General features: G+C 35.1%; 2 long non-coding RNA genes across 2 annotated transcripts in view; one reads left to right on the forward strand and one right to left on the reverse strand.

Moving 5' to 3' along the window:
• The window catches only part of LOC123599148, a 242,242-nt gene that overhangs the window by 199,154 nt on the left and 27,409 nt on the right, over positions 1–15,679 (forward strand). The window lies entirely within an intron of this gene.
• On the reverse strand, positions 4,733–5,725 carry LOC123599152. Its single transcript, XR_006713005.1, has 2 exons — positions 5,473–5,725; positions 4,733–4,814 (listed from the first exon to the last, which is right to left on the reverse strand). It is a non-coding gene; the product is annotated as an uncharacterized LOC123599152 (long non-coding RNA).

The raw sequence follows: 15,679 nt of genomic DNA on the forward strand, positions 1-15,679 counted from the left end.
CACTTTTTACCTAAGCTAGCTTTGGCTGGTTTCTGTTGCCTGTCCTAATCATAATTTTCCATTCCTCCGGTAGCCCATCTAAATGTTATTAGGTCTAGCAATACTGGTGTAGTGGCAGATACAGCATGCAGGATTAAACCAAACTTTACTAAAAGCCAAATATACTTAATTTATTATTCCTTTTATTCAAGAGGCAATTTCAAATGTAAAACTGGACAACTAATTATAATAATAGTTATTATTATTATATATTTATAATATATATTTATATTATATAAATATATAGTTATATTATTATATATAATATTATACTATATTTATATAATATATTTGTATTAAAGTTATTATTATAAATTTACAATAAATTATATTATAATTATATATTATATATATAAAATAAATCATATTAAATATATTAAGTGTATATAATATATTTATATATTATATAAATAATAGTTATATTATTATATATAATATATTATTATATAATAATATTTTAATATTGGTTAACCCTTTGCCCTTGTGTTCATATAATAAATATACTATTAAAATAAATATTCCGCTCATATGAAAAGCATTTCAAATACTATGCATTTCTTTGAAACAGTTATTTGTATTTAAATGTTAATAAATTTGTTTGAATGTAGGTAAAGAAAACAAAACATGAAAACATCAAAATGTGAATTTACAATGAAGTGTTACACGTGGATTAAAGTACAAAATGAAGTAATAATACAGAGTTTTATTTTTTTTACTAGTATGAAACCTTCACTTTCGTGAAGTTTAAATCAAGATCTAAAAATATTTGGAATTGTAACTAAGTTACAAATAAATGGTCTACTCCTAGAGATCAGGAGTCTAATTGGATTTATTGACTCTCCATGGAGAGTCATTCTGCGCACATTTGTTCTGTAGTTACAGGGTAACAGGCAGTTTCTGTGTAGGTTTTTGTCTAGACTTATAAAAACTTTCAATAAAGCTATGGAGACATTCAATTGCTTCCTGTCTCATGGAAAAAGTTGTAGAACCCAAGTCATGTTGCCTGTTATAAAGCAATTTCTGAGTTTGTAGCCTTTCTTTTAGTGCTTCATCTGAATCAAAGAAAGGAAATCAGGAACGATGATTACTAATGATACAGTGAAAGAATTGTCCAGAAAATGTGTGTTGAATAAGATTTTTATCAACTATGAAAGTGAGAAAAGTAATTGTTTTTTTGATAAGTAGTTTATTATGGAGTGCAGACTGTTCATTCATTTTGTGGGAGTGTCTTCATAACTATAAGAAGTAAAATTTTCATGGTAATAATGCTGAAAACATTTCAATGGGTTTGTTAGTCACTCAAGATATCCGTCCTTTACAATGTTATTATTATAGCTCATTCTGTGATACATTTTAAATTAATATATTCTTGGAGTAAAGATAATATTTATACCACTGAAAACTTTAGATTACAGACACAAGACAATTATTTCTGTATTGTAGAAGAGTTTTCACTTGTGGCACTTCATGATTTTATTTTGCTGGAACAGTTACAATAGTTATAAAATGCTCAACTGTTTTTTTAATGTTTTTTAAATTACTTTTGAGAGAAACAGAGAGGCGGGGAGGGACAGAGATGGAGACAGAGAATCCCAAGCAGGCTCCCTGCTGTCAGCACAGAGCCTGAGGCAGGGCTCGAACTCACATGTTGAGATCATGACCTGAGCCGAAACCAGAGTCAGATGCTTCACCAATTATAAAATGCTAAACTCTTAATAGTTACTGGGATGGGTTAATATGCTAATTTTAAAATGCCCAGATGGATGGAGATGAGAGTTTAGAACAGTTGGCTTTGCTTCCTCTTTAATCTCCAATCAAAGCAATGTTGGGAGTGAGGACACAACAGAGGCTCTGGAAGCTCCTAAACAGGTCTATGTGTAAGGGATGAAAACATAAGATCTGTTTCAAAGGAGAAAAAAGGTCTCCAATCAGAAGGCTGTGAAAGTTCATGAGGAATTTTCCGGTTGATAACAAGAGCAGGTACAGAATCAGAAAATAAAAAATTTTAATTAGGAAAGCAAAAATAGTACAGCATGCAATATAAAGTTAATAAAGCTGAATTCATCATCAAAATGCTGGATCAAGGTAAGAATTTTTAGCTGGATAGATATAGAAGTGAGAATTGAATATCTTCATTGAGGGTCAGTTTCCCAAGAGTGCCTAAGGACAAACAAGCAGGATAAATTGTAGGAACCTCAACACTAGGACAACTCAGATCACTGTTGCCATCATACAGAATTGTGTAGGCTAATCATGTATGTAACTGAGATATGATCATAGTTAAGTCCTTTCTTCTCCTTCTGGCCTGGTGAGTACAAACAAATTGGCAGGACAATCCCTGTCAATCATAAAAATAACTTCTTTTCTCCTTTGTATTCTAAAAGCTATGAAAAAGTGTATATACTTAATATAGATGTTAACATAAAACAACTAAAATTCACGAAGTGATTGTTGAAAATACTTCTCAAGTGCCTAATTTGTGTAAGGCATTATGCTGGGCATTATATAAGATTTAAGGATATCCACTATGTTCCATGATGTAGATGCTCTTGGATAAAACAAACATTTATACAAATAATATAAGGTACTTGATCGGTGTAGAAGTAGAGAAAAGGCAATCAATAGAACAGCTCAAGAAGTTAGCCTCAGAGTTCCAAGTAAGAACCCTGTTATCCCAGTGAGATCTCCCTTAAAGTGACTGCAACGGTACGTCCATCCCAGTTCAATTAGCAAAGCTTCTGAGTTTGCCACCAGTTTGTCACCCTCAAATTATACCTGCAAAATCAATGGTGTTTGCCTTGTTAGCAGATTCAATCTATTTGTAACCCTTTATTAAAGAGCCTGAAAGTGGTAGATAATAAATAAGTTTTGACCAAATGGCCCACTCTCTTTATATCGTATATTTGTAACAAAACCACTACTAGGAGTAATCTTAGAACTTCTGACATTTTGCAACAACATCAGATTACAAAATCCAGAAAGCATGTTTTTTCTCTTTGCAGATTTTTGACATATTTATTTCTGTGACTCATAACATAATAATGATAAGAAAAACTTTTCATATGATGCCAACTATTGAAAATTTTAACTCAAAGTATAATACTAAAATCAAAAGTATTGGCTTATTCATCAGAGTTCATATGCTATTATATAGAAATCAGTTTTTAAATTATCACCACCTATAGGAATTTTCATCCCTATCATATGATCTAATTTGAATACCTGTTTTTCTATACAGTATTTTTAAAATAGAAGATTATTTAAAAACAGATTATTATGTAACACCAGCATCACCTTATATAATTTTTTTATTCTTTTTTAATTTAGAAAAACATAAAGTTAGGTACAAATATTTCTTATGCTTTTAACACTGATATAACTAAAAATTAAAAATTTAGGAAAACAAAACTATAAAAGCAGAAAATTAAAACTGCCAACGTTAGTTTGGTATAACTGATGACAGTGTGCTTTATATAAATTGCAGAGTACAGCTGAACGTAATGCTGACTGCTCCAATGCAGGTATTTTGAATCCAACACACCTAAAAAAGCATGTGATTAGTAATGAGTAACTTGTCATACTCCTTCTTCACATTTCTTTTGAATCTGTGAAACATATTACGACGCTCAATGTCATTTCAATATTACTTAGCAAAAATATGCAATTTGTGTTAGGGTTTTGTCTATTATTTTATGGTAGTACCACTTGTCATCAGCTCCATAATAAACCAAAAAGCCAGTGTGTGCATTAAAACCAGAAGTGAGGTTAAGGGGATGCATGATGTCAAAAAAGGACTCCTAAGGAGCAGCTGGTGAGGTAGACAAGAATCCTGAGAGGATGATGGTCCAGAGGGAAAGGCTGTTTCAAGAAGGAGGGAGTAAACAGTGGTGCCAAAAACTAATGAGATGTCACCTAAGAGGATGATGAGGATTAACCATTGAATTTGTAATATGGAGATAATTTAACAAACTCACAGAAACCCAGTTGGATCTTTTGACCTAAATGACATCTATCATGAGTGGCGTCTGAAGTTTGCTCATGTATTTTTTCAATATATCTCCTAGCTTCTTTCAAAAGTGTGGGGCCTTTAATCTCTGTTCTCATACTCAGTCTTTCTGACCACTCTTCTCCTTAGAGGAAGGAAACCATGCTTCGCTCTTTTAGACACATCCTCTCCTCTTGCCTTTTTTTTTTTAAGTTTATTTATTTTGAGAGAGAGACAGCACAAGCTGGGTAGGGGCAGAGAGAGAGCGGGAGAGAGAGAATCCCAAGCAGGCTCCACATTGTCAGCACACAGCCTGACCCAGGTCTTGGAACACATGAACGGTGGGATTGTGATCTGAGCTGAAACCAAGAGTCCCACGCTTAACCCACTGAACCACTTAGGCGCCCCCGTCTCACCTTTTTTTTAACTGCTATGCTTCATTCCTTTGGGGCTGCACTGGTTCCCCTCTTACCAGCCTGAAGTTGTTAGTCATTCAGTCCATTTAGCTCCACTGTAGATGATACATGGGGGTAGAAGTGGCAGAGAGGCCATTCTGGGTCCTGTGTCTGAAGCATGCACAAGACAAAAAGAGTTTTTTCGTCCAAGAGAGGTGTCTTCTTAGCGTCTTTGCTTTTATCACATATGCTGTAATGAAAGTGTCTCCATATTTTGTTTTTTGAGCTGCATTACCTTTTTGTATTCCTTTTCGTATCCCTTTTTATATTGCTGCTTTAGTTTGCTCAAGCTCCTGGATGTGTGATGGTGGTAATTTGATATATTCCAGGAAGATCTGGGAAGAGAAAAACTTCCTCCAGTCACACACAGGCAACATACAAAAACACACGAAGCTTAAAGCTCAGAATTAAAAAAAAATGTTTTTACATACATTATCCCATTTTATCCTCACCACAGTCCTTTACTATGGATACATCTAAGCATTTTTAATATGGAAAATGAGACAAGAATTAACTAAATATAAACTCTTTTCCAGATCTTTAAAGAGAAGCACAGTTTAAAGCAGATGCAGACAAAAGCCCACATATTTAGATATGCACAGATATTTAATATAGATTATGATAGTTTAAGTTGTGGTAGACTCTTTAATTTAAAAAAAAAATGTTAGTGGTTTAGTATGAAGGATACAAATGAATAGCCAGATGAAAAAGTATACAGAGTAAGGCACAGAAGGTCTTGAGTTCAAGAGCTTCTATTCCCGTGGAGGGCTGTGCTGCCTCCAGGCAGGTGGTTTTGTTTGCTTATCCGCAGTTTAGTCAAGCTGAGGGGGACATTAAAGTCAGCAGCTTTAATAAAGCCCCTCTAACTCCCACCCTAGTGGCCAATAAACTGCAGCAAAAGAGCAGGACCTGAGTTGCACTGACAAGCACATGGTACCAGTTTCCTGTGTTAGACAACCCTGGCTCTCTCCTGATGATCTCCACTCTTCTTACCCTGCATACTTCAGAATTTTCAGTCTCCGCCACTGCTTCAGTTTTCATGAGCACATTGATAACATCTAAATGAGCATCTCCAGCACAGATCTTCCCATAAATTTCAGATAATTATTTCATATTGTCATCGGATCTCATATTCAGCATTTTCAAGATCACATTCGTCTCCCATCCACATATTCCTGCTTTTCTCTTCTGGATTTCAGTGAATATCAAGACTTGTTAGAGCTGGAAGATCAGGGATCATGCTGACACTTCCATAGCTTTCATCCATAAATCTGATCAATACAATGATACTCATGGAGGAGATTTTTACTCAAGTCCTCTTATGCATGCTTCTTTGGATGATGGCAAAATGTGTGAAGAAAAGGGCTCCAAGAAGAGTCTAAATAAATATGGAATTATGTAATTAATTTTTTTTAATGTTTATTTATTTTTGAGAAAGACAGAGTGTGAGTAGGGGAGGGGCAGAGACACACACACACACACACACACACACACACAGAATCCAAAACAGGCTCCATGCTCTGAGCTGTCAGCACAGAGCCCAACGTGGGGCTTGAACTCACAAACCACGAAATCATTACCTGAGCTGACTTTGGACGCTTAACCAACAAAGCCACCCAGGCGCCCCTGGAATTAAGTAACTTTTCAATTTATCTGACAGGTAATGATCAGGTGCCTACCTTATGGTAGGAATTGGGCTATGATCTTAACTACTAATTTAATAAGATATACATGTAAAATTATACTACCAAGTTAATTTCCAATTCATTCAAGGAATTCAATAAATATGAAATTTTAATTTTAAAACTTAAATAGTCATTAGTGTAACATAAGTATTAATCAGTTAATATTTAGTTGTGATGTTAAATAGATTTTTTTTTTTAATCAGACACTGGTAGTAGCCCTTAATATTCACTTAACAGAAGATGTTATTGTTTCTTCAGAGAGGCAAGTCTGAGCCATCTGTGAATATCTGTTGATTCTGGTCAGCAAAGAGAAAGATAGAAATTCCATTATACAGCTTACCTCACAAAGTGAAGCTGACTAAACTAGGCAGAGTTGGCAATGCTGAAAGCACAGTTCCTATATATTAACTAATACAAAGTACAATAATGTTTAATCAGTTGTACGACATAGATGTATATAAGAACGTAATCAAAAAAGAATGCCCATCCATTAAAAACTGGTCGAAACACCATCTCCATTCGGAAGCTTTTCCCAACCACATCTGGATTTAATCTCTTTCCTCCTAGTTATTTATCCTAACTGGTCTGACAATGATTACTTTTTATCATGCTCCATATCCCACACCGGACTGTGTCATTTTTTAAAGTATTCTCCATAGCACCCAGAACTGCACCTCTTGTCATGAAAGCATCTAAATACTCCTTTGTAACTGCAAAAAAAAAAATGCGTAGAAATTTATTTGATACACACTATTACTGTAAATAAGATGATAAAAATTCTTGCTAAAATTTTTCCTTTTATTTAGAAGCACACATTTTGAAGGTATTTCACAAAGATTTCTCAGCTTTTTTTTTACAGTGAGCTATTAATAGTATGTTTTGTCAATAAATTTTATTTTCTCATTATAGCCTTAATAATTTAACAAATACAGAATAAGTGTTGGTATCAACATAATATACTTTCTCTAAGATATACACTGATCAATGACAAGTGTAAGTCAAACTAAGCCTGGATATAGTTATGAAAAAGCATGCTTATTATGAATGTCCAGATATCCCATGTGGACAATGTATACCAGAATTATATCTCAAGAGGTCTCCTAGGTGACATTTGTCAGCTTAATGAAGTTACAAAGGTCCAGGGTATGGCTGTCAGCTAGGAAAGCTGTGACACAGGTGAAAGATATATTTTCACCATATTATACCATGAACTAAGGACTCAAGAGTGAGATATAATACAGAATTCCGGTAAATTAATTTGCATTGACATGCTACAGCCATGGCATCTTCTTTGGATAGGCCTTCTCAGCCTCAGTTTCTCTGATTTTCCCTAAAATAGAAAACATGTTCATTACATCTTTAACATCTCAATATTCCATTTGCTAATATTAAACATAGAGAAGTCAGAGCATATACCCAAAGAGTGGCCAAGTTCATATTTCCTTCCTATTATGTAGACTTTTTTTTTTTTTTTTTTGCTTCTCATGAAATCTTACGTGAGAGTAAAGGATTTTGAGATAAAGTATAGGGAAAGTTAAACTCCTAGAAACGTAGTAGGAAAGTGGTGTCCAAGACCTGAAGGGTGAAATGGGAGAAATCAAGAATGGTTGGTAAAATGGTAAAAACCTTTAGTTTTTAAGATGGATCAGGTCTAAGGATCTAATGTATAACATGGTAATTATACTTGATAATTATACATGGTAAATATACTTGCTTTTTTGAAATTTGTTAAGAGAGTAGAGTTTCAATGTTCTCATTCTCCCCACCCCTAAAGATAAATATGTGAGGTGATGGATGTGTTAATCAAACTGTAGGAATTCTTTCACAACATATATGTATATCAAATCATCATATTATACATTTAAAATATCTTACAATTTTGTCAGTTACGCCTCAATAAGGCTGAAAAAAAATCCAAACAGAATGTAGCTTAAAAAATGTGAATAGATAAGTATAAATGGAATTACTTTTCATTTTAAAAATAATTACCTTTTTCTCTCTATTAATAAAGGGGATTTTGTTTATTTAATTTTAATTTATTTAATTAATGTTTAATTTAGTAATGAGTTACATTACTTTCTCTATTAAGGTATATTGTAATATTAAAAAAATAACTATCTGGACTAATATTTAGCATTCTTGTGTACTTTCTTTAAAAGTAGGAGGAGGGCACTGTGCCTGGGTGGCTCGTTTGTTAAGCATCCAACTTGGGCTCAGGTCATGATCTCACTGTGAGTTTGAGCCCCACATCTGTTCTGTGCTGATGGCTCAGAGCCTGAAGCCTGCTTCAGATTCTGTGTTTCCCTCTCTCTCTGCCCCTCCCCAGCTCTCACTCTGTCTCTCTCAAATATAAATAAACATTAAAAAAATTAAAAAAAAATAAATAAAAGTAGGAGGAGGGGGATGTCTGGGAGGCTCAGTTGGTTAAGTGTCCAACTTCAGCTCAGGTCACAATCTCAAGGTCTGTGAGTTTGAGCCTCCATCAGGTTCTCTGCTGTCAATGCAGAGCCTGCTTTGGATCCTCTGTCTCCCTCATTCTCTGCCCCTCCCCAGCTTGCACTCTCTCTCTCACCCTCTCTCTCTTTCAAAAATACATAAACGTTAAAAAAAAAAAAAAGGAGAGATTTACATTGAAAGTTTAGAGTTGGTGCTTCTAACAATCTTGTATTAATATGGTAATTTTTTATCATTGCTAACTGGGTGTCCATTTATGCCCAGTTCTCATTTTAAATATTAAAATTTTATTTTTGTTTATAAGTGAAATAAATGAGAAAATTTTAAAAATGGAAGATTATCACACTGAAATTTCCAGATCCGATGTGTTGTTAAATGTTTACTTAGTAGGTGCTTCATATTTTTAAATTTTCCTTTCTATATTTATGGAATATAATTTGGGCTTCAGAGCTCAGTGAACTAGACTTATATCCATATCTCTGCGCTGAAAAGGTCGCTGTCCTTAATAAAGATACTTAATTCTTCTGTGTCTCTATTTTCCCACAAGTAGAGTAGGAAAATAACAGCATTCACCTCATTGGGTTATTGTGATATGCAGGGCTGAGATAAAACATATAAGCCATTTAGTACAATACCTGTTATAATAAATAATAAATGATAGTGTTATCATTTTTACATATTTTGCATTTCATTTTTCCTCAGAAAATTAAGTGAAATGCGTACTGTTATCCCCATTTTACAGATGATAAAGATGAGAATCAGAGAAATTAAGTAAACTTCTGAATTCTGTGTAAGCCTAGTTCTATCTGGTTGCAAGATCACTTCTCCCGTAGTATATACACCACATTGCCTTAAACAGAGTTTGATTCAGCTCTCTTCTTGAATATATTTTATATCAGCTTCAAAAATCTGTATGAGCCCTTTGGAGGCCATTGTTATTTATTTTTCAAAGCTAACCTTTAAAGTCTGTCTGAAATAATATTTTTTAAAAATTTTTTGTCAGCTTGTTATTTACCTAGCAAATCCCCTAGCTAGGTAATGAAGTGGTTGTGGTCCAGTGGTACGAAAGTATTAATAAGAATAGTTACCATTAATTACGAACTAAAGAGTGAGCACTTTGTATTGACTTCTGAAGTTTCCACAACAACCCTATCCATTTTATGGGGGAAGAAATCGAGTTTAAGGAATTTAACCTAAGGTCACACAGCCAGCAAGTGACTGAGCACAGAACTGCACCAGCTTTAACTGATTGTTGTTTCCTTTCCTGATTACTAAACCAATGATTCTCAAATTTGGGCAACTTGAATCCTTACACAAGGAGTAAAATCATGATTTCTGGATAATGGACATAAATCTCTCTGATTTTGCAGTGTTGTCTAGAACACTGGCCTCTACGCATGTGTCACTGAAAATCATTGCCAGTGTCTAAGAGGTCAAGACTGCATCAAGGACGTAGACCAAATTTTGTCCGAACTTAGTCTAGTTTCCTCCAATTTAAATTTAGTGGTACATGTAGCAGTTCCCATTCTCAGTCATTAGAAAAGAAGGAGAACAAAGAAAAGGTGTGAAGGGTGGGAAGGAAGGTGACAAGTAAAAGGAAGGAAATTCAAAACTGGATATAACCTCCCCCATTGTCATCCTTCGTCCACCTATTTTCAGTAAAATGTGGTTTTATGAGTATGCACCTACTTGGATTATTATATTTCTAGAATGTATTTAGATCTGGCATTCATACTGCATAATTTTTTCCTGGTGAAAGTTGCATCACCTAATTTCTTAGAGTAAAATATCTGTTCTTGCAAATTTGTAAGGGCATGTTGGCCACTCAGAAACGAATGAGTTTTCTTAGGCAACGAATCCATTCCAGGCTTCAACAGATATGAGTACAAGGACTGCCACATTTACAGAAATTTATTGAAATAACCCATGTTAAGTGAACCTGATGGAGGCAGAGATTGGAATGGTGGTTGCTAGGAGCTGGGGACAGGGAGACCCGGGGGGTGTTAGTCAAAGGGTACACAGTTTCAGTTATGTAAATGAATAAGTCCTAAATATCTACTATACAGTATAGTGCCTATAAGAAACAATACTATATTGCATACTCAAAAATTTGGTAAGTGGGCAAATTTTATATTAAGTGTTCCTATCATACAAAAAAGAAATAATAATAAAAATGGCAGGAGGAAATTTTCAGAAGCGATGTACATGTTTATGGCATGGATTATGGTGGTGTTTTCATAAGTATATGCTTATCTTCAAACCCATCAAGTTATATACATTAAATATGTACAGCTTTCTGTATGCCAGTTATGCCTCAATAAAGTGGGATTTTTTTTTTAATATAGGAATAATCCCAAACGCAAATCTCCAAGTCTGGAAATAAGACTTGTTTAGAGTGAGCAGAGACGCACCAGGTATTCCTGACCCTGCACAGTACAGCAATGCTTGCATGTACAGCTCAAATGTGAGAGCCATTACTTTGAGGGCCCAGGCGAGGCCATGTTTCTCCAGCAGGAAGTGTATCATGTGTGTGCAGAGGCTCTCTCCCTCTGCAGCCCTGCAGTCCCTTGGCAGTGTCCCTTGCCTTCTCACCCCTGTTCTTCTCACCCCTGGTCTTCTTCGGTCAGCTCCTAGCCTCAGGCCCTTGCTAGCTTCATTTAACAATCTTGGACATTCACGAGAGGAGATATGAACATGGCGAAGAGGATTATGGGTAGGGGACAGGTTTAAGAAGGCAAAATTTGAGAGTCAGATTTGGCAACGTGCAGGATGTGTTTTAGATTTTATTAATTTTATTTATTTAAATTTGTTTTTATCTCAGCACCCATCATCCTCCCATAATGAACTCCAGATGATGTTCTAACAGAGCTGGTGGCCTCTGCAAACAGAGCCAAATCAGTAGAATCTAAAGTCATATTATTTATTAATGACTTAATGTTTAAAAAAGGCAGTGCAATTCACTAAAGAGGATTTTTGGTGAGGGATGCTTTAAATGAGATGCTAAATCAGATGCTGTTGACGGGAGACATTTATTCATTTACGGTGACCCATCTTGACTTTTATTTTTTATTTTTTTATGTATCCCTTGAACTGAGAGCTAGAAAAAAAAGTTATGTACATGTTTCAAATTGTTCATATTTGGGTTGGGGATTGTGTTGTAACATTTAACAACAAATAAACTGATTTAACAGTCTGTTAAATTAACAAATTGATTTAATTGGCCATGCTTTTTCGTATGTGCAGTAAAGATTATGAAAAATACTGTCTTACTTTTATGTATGTGCGAGTATGGGGGGTAATTTTTTTCTTAAGATTAAAGCACAGTTTAGAATGTTGCCAAAGTAGAACAGTCTGTGTCTAAAGTAAATTCAGAGACTTAAAACCAAGTAATTGGTGAGCAGATTCACTCGACTTATATAACCAAATATTAGAGCACATTATCTATGTGATTAAGGTGTATGACTTGAAATTAAACCATCAGTTTCAACTTTTCATCCATGATGTTGAAATATGGTAGGGTAAATTAGACCAGCTAAATATTATTGAACTGTATGTATTATAAACATGTAGATAAATCTATGCTGAAAACATGTTTTATACCAAAATACATCAACATTTTTATCAAAAGTAAAATATGAATATTCTGTTAGCAGTTGGTTCATATTTACATTTTATTTTCTTACTTCCAGTCTTTACTTCCCCATTTATTAAACTATTGAGCAACAGAGAAAGGCCAAGGTTTTTTTCGCCTACTGTAGCCCAGATAGGATGTATTGCACGTGTTACTTGAATAAGTTCTCACAGGGACCCTGATAGAAAAGTAGTTCTTCCTAATTGTTCGAGGTGAGGGAACTGAAGCACAAGAAGAATGTTTATTCGTATCACTAAGAGGTTTAAGATTTGGAAATAGAGGGGCGCCTGGGTGGCTCAGTCGGTTGAGCCACCGACTTTGGTCATGATCTCACAGCTCATGAGTTCGAGTCCCATGTCGGGCTCTGTGCTAACTAACAGCTCAGAGCCTGGAGCCTGCTTCGGATTCTGTGTCTCCCTCTCTCTCTGCCCCTAACCCACTCACATTCTGTCTCTGTCTCTCTCAAAAATATATAAACAGTAAAAAAATTTTTTAAAAATATTTGGAAATAGAAATCAGCTCTATATGAATCCAACAGTCATCTTTTCTACTGGTCCAATCTAATTTTCAAAATCTCTTGTCAACATTTAGTGCCTTGTTTAAAAAAATCTGATGACTCTCAAATCTTTATTGCTATAAAATTCCTTAGCATGGCATTTATTTTTTTAAAGTTTTTATTCAAATTACAGTTAACATACAGTATAATACTAGTTTCAGGTATACAGTTTGGTGATTCAACAATGTGGATGGACCTAGAGACTATTATGCTAAGCAAATAAATCACTCAGAGATAGCATGGCATTTAGTATCCTCCCTCCATGTTTTCCTACTTAAGTCTCACTACTTTGCTTATCTTATTATCAACTCAATACAGAATTGGCATTTCCTTACAGGCCCTGTTTTGTTTTGTTTTGTTTTGTTTTGTTTTTTTCCCTCTGTTTAATGGATCACCCTATTCACTTCTGCTTGGGTTATTTTCTCTCTTACCTGTATTTGTTGAAATCCTATATGTCGTCCAAATCTTAGGATAAATGCCACGTCTTCCATGAAGCTTCTCCTCATCTTTCTTAGGCAAGCCCTCATAAACCATTGCTTATGTTGGGAACCTGGGCAGTCTCTCCTATGTTATAGTTATTTGTGCCTCTGTTTTATCTCCTTTATCGGAGTCTCAGAAGGAAGACACTCAGCTTTATATTTTCCAACTGTGAAAAGGCAAGGTCTTGCTATGTGGTAGAGGTTTAATAATTATCTCTTGACGAAGTGGGTTAGAGTGACAGGAAACTAAATAATAATTTCAATTTTATTCTTTATTAGTGAGGTCCCAATATATGTGGTTGATTCTCATAGAACTTTTTAGAACTGTTAAAATGAAATTTGCTAACAACAGAATCTCCAAATGTTATCCCCAGGATAGGTTCTGGAATTGTAATATATAAAACCCCCTTGTAAGCTCATGGAAATCATTTCAAAATGTCAAAGATTCTGGATTTGAAAACAATGATGATGACATTAATATGGAAAACACACGCAGTAATTAAGGATGCATATGTATGTGTGCATGCAATATGTTCAATTTTTTTTATCAGATTGATATCCTTGCTTACTAAAGAATAGAACCCACTTGTGACAGAGAATGTTAAGATAATTTTTCAGTAACACATGCATTGCTACAAGTTATAACAGTAAAAAAAATATTATAAATTAAGGCACCTGGGGGTCATTCATCTCAGCTGGCAATACACCTGAATAAAAAAAGGAGAGCTGGACTTAATCTCCATGCCTGTCATTTATTTCTTTCACACAAAAAGTATGGGACACAGGTGGCCAGAAGTCAAAGATCATACTCTGCCTGAATGCTTCTTAAAGCATGGTACATATGTATGGGACCTGCTGGGTGAAATCAAAAAGTCACTAGAATGGGGTACAATTTTAGTGACCCAGGTCAAAGGCCGTACTGCTTTTGGTGTTTTACAAATGTTTGACAGATTAAATACCCACCTCCTAGGGATAACAAATAGGCCATGGAACTAAAAGTATTCATAAGCATTAAAGCTTCATTCAGAATTCTTCTCATGAAGGATGTAGGTCACATAAAATTAGTAATACGGTTACAATAATTTTTTCCTGTTGTCAAAAAATTATACTCTGGACAATATCCCTGAGTGTAATTGCAGATCATCCAATATGAAGAGTAGAAAAAAAAAAAGAACAGAAAAAGAGCAGTTTATAGACCTGACCCTCCCTGAAACATAGCATTACCTTTTACATATTTTTTCATAGTTGCCACATTCTTTTCTTTTTTTTAAGTTTTTTAATGTTTATTTACTTTTTACAGAAAGAGAGGGATAGAGTGCCAGTGAGGGAGGGGCAGAGAGACAGAGACACAGAATCTGAGGCAGGATCCAGGCTCCCAGCTGTCAGAGCAGAGCCCAACGTGGGGCTTGAACCCACAAATGCAAGATCATGACCTGAGCCAAAATTGGACACTCAACTGACTGAGCCACCCAGGCATCACAGCCACATTATTGTCTTAGATGCAGTGCCATTTTTCACTAATCTGCTATTCTGCATTTTTTATAGTTCAGTATTTCTATAAAATTGATCTGGTATAAAGATATATTTTGAGGGGCGCCTGGGTGGCGCAGTCGGTTGGGCATCCGACTTCAGCCAGGTCATGATCTCGCGGTCCGTGAGTTCGAGCCCCGCATCAGGTTCTGGGCTGATGGCTCAGAGCCTGGAGCCTGTTTCCGATTCTGTGTCTCCTTCTCTCTCTGCCCCTCCCCCGTTCATGCTCTGTCTCTCTCTGTCCCAAAAATGAATAAACGTTGAAAAAAAATTAAAAAAAAAAAAGATATATTTTGACATAATCTGTGTGTGTTACTGGAGCAATAATGTACGATAATGTATGAAAAAGTGCTTTACACATAATGCAAAATGCTCTGAAATTAAGACAGTGTGTTTATTTATTGACTGATTGATACCTTAATGATTGATTTTAAACATATTGGTATCAAATTGGCATAAACTGGAATATTTTACACTTCTGTACATATTATGGTTACTATTAGAAACCATCACCATCATGTAAGAATAACCAATGTTATCACCGTATGGAGAATAGCAAATAATTGATTTTTCCAACTGATATCAAAGTTGTAAGGGATCCATTATTCACCACATAATTTTTATCTTATTTGACATTCTTTTTTCTTTAAGTTTATTTATTTTTGAGAGGAAGAGAGAGAGAGAGAGAGAGCGCATGAGCAGGGGAGGGGCATAGAGAGAGGGACAGAGAATCCCAAGCTAACAGCACAGAGCCCAATGCAGGGCTCGAACTCACAAACCGTGAGATCATGACCTGAGCCAAAACCAAGAGTTGTACGTTTAACCAACTGAGCCACCCAGAAGCCCCTTATTTTACATTCTTTGT

Source organism: Leopardus geoffroyi, chromosome A1 (genome assembly GCF_018350155.1).
Source record: "Leopardus geoffroyi isolate Oge1 chromosome A1, O.geoffroyi_Oge1_pat1.0, whole genome shotgun sequence".
NCBI lineage: Eukaryota > Metazoa > Chordata > Mammalia > Carnivora > Felidae > Leopardus > Leopardus geoffroyi.